General features: G+C 34.2%; 1 long non-coding RNA gene across 1 annotated transcript; it reads right to left on the bottom strand.

The window, feature by feature from the left end:
- Window positions 1-1,886: 1,886 nt before the first annotated feature.
- Window positions 1,887-6,509, bottom strand: LOC138320629 (uncharacterized). The gene is made up of 2 exons (XR_011208223.1): window positions 5,334-6,509; window positions 1,887-3,753 (listed from the first exon to the last, which is right to left on the bottom strand). It is a non-coding gene; the product is annotated as an uncharacterized lncRNA (long non-coding RNA).
- Between the last annotated feature and the right edge of the window lie 390 nt (window positions 6,510-6,899).

Genomic DNA, 6,899 nt, shown 5'->3' with positions numbered 1-6,899 from the left:
ATGGTACGCTGCAAAGCGCCTTTCGTCTGTGTTTATCCCTCCGTCTGATAACAGTTCTTGTCGATATATCTCAGAAAGTACATTAGGGATGTTTCTCTTTCATATATAGATTCATCTAGGAACCTTGTTGTGCATATTGTACCTAGGGACCGATCACTCAACAAGATGGCCAACAGGCAGCCATCATTGATTTTGATAGTTGAAGTATGTTTAACTTACCAGTATTTCTCAGAATGTACTGCAGGGATATCTCTCAAAGTTCATATGTAGGACTCCTATGGACCTTAGTTGTACATATTGTTAATTGCAATTTGTGAATGAAAAGGGAACTTCATGACTGACAAGGAGCCATCTTGGAACTTGTCGCTTTCTCAGAAAAGTACTGAAGAGGTCCAGTTTTCTCAAATTAAACTTATAGGCCTACCTAGTGTGTTCCTGTTCAGAGTTTAACTCCATACACAAGATGGCAGGCAATGGTAATTAAATTTGACAAATGAAGTGGGATTTTGCTAAGTATTTAAGAAGCACTATGTGTGTTCAATATTTCCAAGGAAGAGGAAATACAGATAAAAAATTCCTCTTTCCATAGTCATGACATAGATCAGTCTTTGGTGGTCGCTGTGTTCTTGTGAATAACATGACACCGGCACATATAGTTATCTAGATGAGCTGTAGGAGGAATAGTCAACGTCATCAAAGCCTTAGCGATACACATCTGGGGAAGTGGATGGTCTCTATAGAGAAGTGGTCTGCATGGGAAACCAACCGGAGTGACCGAGCGGAGATAAATCATTTGTGTAATGCCCGATGTCGCTCAGACTGCACATAGAACACAAGGATTTACACGTCGCTATCACGAATCTAAATCTGATGACGTCTATTAATGTATGACGTGCCAATGACACCATTCGAAGCCAGAGAACGATATTTTATGACTTTTGTATTTTAAGATGAAAACGTACATGCAGATTACTGTAAAAATGTGAAATGGAATTGTAGATCACAACTTCTCTTCGTGGACTGTCCGTATGTACTCATTTCACAACGTTGTAATTGAAAGCTGTAAAAATCATTTTCAGCTCTTATTTTCGTTTGTAAAATTAAAATCTATGCAATGTAAGTATCGTAAATCTCAAACATTTGGTAATTTGCGTTGGTGAATAACTTATCAAAAGATATTTTTGATTCATGAATACAATTAACGGCACATATAACTTAAAATTTGTGGCCCCAGAACATGTATTTTACATTTTCTCTGGTTTATCACGAGTACTGGTTTTGGTGAGACTTGTATATATATAGGATCTTACATGAGTGTTCATATCATGTGAGATTTTATAAAACGAGTCTAAGAAGTTATTTTTGCGAGCCTTGGCGAGACTAGTTTCATAAAATCTAATATGAAATGAACACAAATTTAAGATACTTCTTATCACATAACTACAAATACCTACATAACAAAGAATTTACGTCAAAATGTATTCCGAAAATCCAGCAAAGGCCGCCATTTTGTCCCGCCGTCCTCGTTATCTTGACGTCGCGTCATTTTTCCTTACGTCATTTTATTATTTCTGTCTGACGTCACAATGAATTTTTAGCCAATGATAATCGCTACAGGTCATATCACACTAGTAACATATGCAAAAATATTACACGGGCGAAACCATTGGGTATCAGGCGGATTATGTGATAAATATACTTTTGTCTGCTACTTCTATTATTTAAATCGAATCATTAAAATGTAACAGTTCAAGTCAATGAGAATTTCAAAAGTTCAGCAAAATTGGTACATTGTTTATCACATCATAACTATACAATGTGTTACGAAACCGAGCCGATTAAACACCAACATATTCTAATATGCAAATCAACTATCCGACAACAGGTGAAGAGATATAAGCATTTTTATTCAAATTAGCATAGTACTCGTATGACAGTTGGGATAACACACAAAAAATAAGATAAGCTCCTGTACATTTGTAATCATTTTTCGTTCTCTGTAAACAAATGTTTTATGTTTCCCGTTAAGTTATTAGCTTACCGCCAATACGTAATTTTTAAAAGGTAAATTGCAGTTTAGTATACATGTATATAAGTAATTAATTCTTGCTTAATTATTTTGTTTTTGTTATGGGGTTGAAATAATGATGAAAAAGACAGATATGGTCATAACGCATATGTCAACGATATGCCCATATTTACTTCATAAACCCAGAAAAATTACCAAAGAAATGAAATACAATATGTATGTTTTTGGAGAACGAAAGTTGATCATAAATACGTGGATATTAAAAAATATTTTTAAAAAAAATTAAAAAAAAATTAAAATAAAAATAAAAACAGGCTCAAAACAAAGCAGTGCACACATATGAGTCTCCACAATCGATACTCCAGGGCTACAATCACTCCATCACTGGACTATGTCAAAGCAAAACTGAAGGCTCTTTACGCCAACAAATAACAAAGGCAGTTTGCTTCTTTGATGTACATCAAAATAATCGAATAACGGTAAACAGTATGCTTTTGAAGTTGGGCGTCGCTCTCTACAGAGAAATTGACTATTCACAATCCTACAAAGACTACAATATTTGTAGTCATGTGATTGGTTTATTCTTTCACTCCTGAAATGCCTCCAGTTTTGCTATGGCATAGTCAAGGGGGTCGACATAACGACAGTAAAGGAAACCCTTGAAATGTCGAAGATGATGAGTCTGGTGCAAGCTTCAATTTATTAATTTGTTCATTCTACTACCATTTCAGGACATAATCAACAAGCACCAACCGTAACATAATACTGTACAGGAAATCGTAAACAACAGTTTGTTTGACTTTTCTGTACTCAATACTTCACGAGAGAACGAAGGTGTCTTGTTGTGTACATGCAATACTTCAGACAAGTAGAAAACAGAGCACATCTTTTCACACAATTAAATTCTAATTTCCTCACAAATGAGATTGTTAGCGTGTCACAATTAAGCTGCTAAAATATGACTCTGAAGACTAATTCAGATTCAAAACTACGGTTATATATGAACTAAGTCATAACAAAACTGAAGGCTCTGTGTGCGACAATAGAACAGATGAAACAGGTAGTTTGGTCCTTTGATGTACACCAGAAGAACCGAATAACAGTATCTCTGTATGACTTAACATTGGGGCTTGGTGACGCTTTTGTAGGCCTGTGATTAGCCTTTCTTTCCTCCTGAACTGCTTTCAGCTTTGCTATGACTTAGTGTAAAATAACGACGATGATAGTAATCCCCGGAGTAACGAGGATGTTCCAATATGGTCTAAATCAAAATGACACAAACTAAGCACACACGTGTAGTTACGATAATGGCAGTTCTGAGTGTTACAGACAGCCGTGTAGGACGGCCATGGTCGCAATAACGGTGGCGCAAATGACGAAATCAGATGATCGAAACGCAGAATTGGACAATCTTCTACGTGGAAATTTTCCAGACTCGTTCACTGCGAGAGTCTTATCCGGAAATCGATCTTTATCTTTGGAATCCGGCGGCTCATTGGTATCTATGCCTTCTGCGGAGATAGAGTTTCCACCAGTTCCCGGCGTTATCATTATCGATTCATTTCTAATATTATCTCCGTGGCTTGGGGGAGAGGGTTGCGCGGGAATTGACCCTCCACCTGGGCCTTGGTTAGATGATCCATGGACCCTACTTGGTGGCTCATGATGAGACTGTGCTGTTACACTTGTTACACACATGGCCAAGAAAACAAAAACCAGCATCGCTGTAACATTTAAATAAACCAGAATGAGAAGCATTAGGTCTATGTGGAGAGTAGATATTAGAAAATGTTTTCTTTTGTACAGATTTACAACTTTCATATGCGTATTCGTCTTGGAGTCGTATTAATCTGTTTACAGATCATATGATGTGACGCATGAAATGTCCATGTTTTTATGAAAGATATCACGAGAGAAAACTGCACAGATGACTGTCATTGTATTATTGTCTATACTTGCATTGTACAGCTACGAAATATATTACTTCAAAAAGCTTTAGTATAAAAAATTAGATACAAATTTTCGTGACTGATTGTATAAAAAAATAATCATATAAATGTACGATTGTCAGTGAGAGCTCTGAATCGCGAATTTATGTATTCATGGATGTTCTGAAAACGAGAAATATTGTGGACACAAAAACATATTGGTTAACGGTACTAGGTTTTAATATAGACTTAATTGTAAATCTTATAAAACTGTTTAGAGAAAAAAAATCGTTGATTTTCTAATTAAAAATCAGACGTCTGCTGTTCAGGCGTGATGACTGCTTTTACATAAAATGTCTCTTAAATTGAACAGTCGGGCAAGGATGGCTAAAGTCGGTAAAAATGGTGTGAATGTATCCAGTTTAATTTCTTATGAAATAGAAAAATAAAATCTCTCGCCAAAATCTGTCTGCGTACGAAGAAATTAATTTAAAGTATAGGAATCCTTAAACGTCCTCCCGGCTGACTATGTCCGTGGTTACATTTACACGCAGCCTCGCTTTCAATGCTTTCAACTTTCCTTTACTTTAATGGTCAGAACTGGGAAACGTAAGCAGAACTTGGCCGTCGTATTAATATGTGAGAACTTTTGGAAGGCCAATGAACGCATTTAGACTGGTTTTCTTTGCCCGACTATTCACTTTAAATTCATAAAACGGCAATTCATTTAAAATTATGTATCAAGTTTTATTTTCTTGAAATTAAAATCGTTTGACGTACGTGTATATACTCTAACGGGTTACTAACAAGTTTTAACAAATTGAAAGCATCAGGATTGGAGATTTCAGCTACTCCAGGGTAGAATATTTAAGGGTTAGCTTATTACATGTTTTATGCTTATGTGACACAAACGTCTGTTGTGTACTGATGACAGACTACTCAATTGTTTGCTTTATAGCGTCATAGCATAAAAACGTCTATCCAAATGGATACTTATAATTCACTCTACTGTTTAATTTCAAGTTTATTAAGGGACTCTTTTTTCACTGGAATCATTTTCCGTTATGGGCGGTTAAGCCAATGAAAATGCTCGTTATAAACAAGATTTGATTATTTCTATAACATCAAAAACTACATTAACGACGTTATTTATCCCTTTATATTCAATAATCCGATCAAACCATAACTAGCCATTTGATTTTTTTTTCAAACTTAATTCAAATGTAACATATAATATCACTAAATAAATAGGGGATATTTATTTAAAATGATGACGCATAGATATTTCATGAAAAAAAATCAATATAACTTGCTATAAAAATTACTAAATGTGGTATATTTTACAAATGTATTACTTCATAACGAATATTACTTACTGTTTGTCCGAGCGAATGCCCTTAAATACTCTCGTTGAATCAGCCGTTCAATAGATACGAGACGTCTTCTTAAAACTGATGTCTCAAAGTGTGTTGTTGCCATATATTCGCTCTGGTCATGTGATAATTAAATGTTTGTTTGTGTTTATTTTTACATTATGTCGTGTATACTAAACTATACGTGTCACGTCGCCTGAAAACTAAATTACGAGTCACGCCGCTGTATAACTATCGGGTTGTTACTTTTGAATGTAGATCCTGGGTTTTGTATGAGCGTTAAACATCAGTTTTGTAGGTTTTGAAATTAACTGTCTGTATTGTTGTCACTCCCATGTAATAATTATCGGTCTGACAACATAATTTTTATTTTTCATAATAATAACTTCGCTTGACATATTCTGTATATTTATTTAAGAATGTGACAATTAAAACTTCGAGTTACAAATAAGATGCTATTGTCAGCAAGCTTAGATTGACTTACCCAACAAGCACACCCAAACTAACCTGCAATGCTTTCCGTTCAAAATTCTCATGACATCATGGACTTAAAACACAACTGTCTTGTGTTTCAGGTGTGCGAGTTTGGACTTAAATTCATTTAATTTTATATTTATCGGATAAAATCAAGATAATAAATATAGAAATAGCTACATGTATGGACTGTGACTATTTGTCCCGCAGATCTGTCCAATTTTCAGATTTGTTATTAAGTGATTAAATTGTTAAATTTCAAATATTTCGTGCACCCTTGGTGCATTAGATATGGTGGTTGTGTATCATTTCAGCTACAGTACCTATGGCAACGATCGTTAACATGTATATTTCATAGATAATAATAATATGGATTAATATTGTTGTTTAACTTTGTCCCTTTATTACCATCGAGCGCATCCTTGAAGAAACTTGATGTTTCCTCTAAGATGTAGTTGAAATACCTACATATACTCAGTTAATTTTAGGTTTGTTCTCTATTGTTTTTAAGTTAAAAACTAAGAAAACTTTCAAAATTAGCTCAATTTACGCATAGTTTGTATGTTTATGGTAACCATGGCAACTAAAGCTGCAAAATTAGAATTACAATTGATTCAGGAATGAGCTCAATATTTCAAATAGGTCAACAGATTTCTTGACTCTTTAGTTGAAAAAAATAAATTGATTTGAGGACCAAAAAAGAGCCCAAACAATATAAATTTTTATTGTGTTTATAAAAAGTAAATAAACATTAAACATTTAAAGTACCGTGTAAGGATACCAATCATTATGTGTTGTTTATCTAAAGTATTAAGTATTGTTTAAAAGGTTGAACATATACAATGTCACGGAACTCAAAAGTATATGAAAATTATGGAGTGGAGTTTAGACACTGTGGTTTCCCAGGGAGTAATAACCCGAGGATTTTAAAAACACTATTTATTTCAATATAGAGGGATACGTCACCATTCATAACGATGTTAAGGGTTAATAAATAAATAGAAATATACTAATTTTAAAGAGCTGAGCAATATGTTGATCCTCTAAAACTGTATTCAAATAATAATTTATGAGATTTAAAATTTAACTACTGTA

The sequence above is a fragment of the Argopecten irradians genome, chromosome 1, assembly GCF_041381155.1.
Source record: "Argopecten irradians isolate NY chromosome 1, Ai_NY, whole genome shotgun sequence".
NCBI classification, from domain to species: domain Eukaryota; kingdom Metazoa; phylum Mollusca; class Bivalvia; order Pectinida; family Pectinidae; genus Argopecten; species Argopecten irradians.
This window is presented reverse-complemented; position numbering and strand designations above follow the sequence as displayed.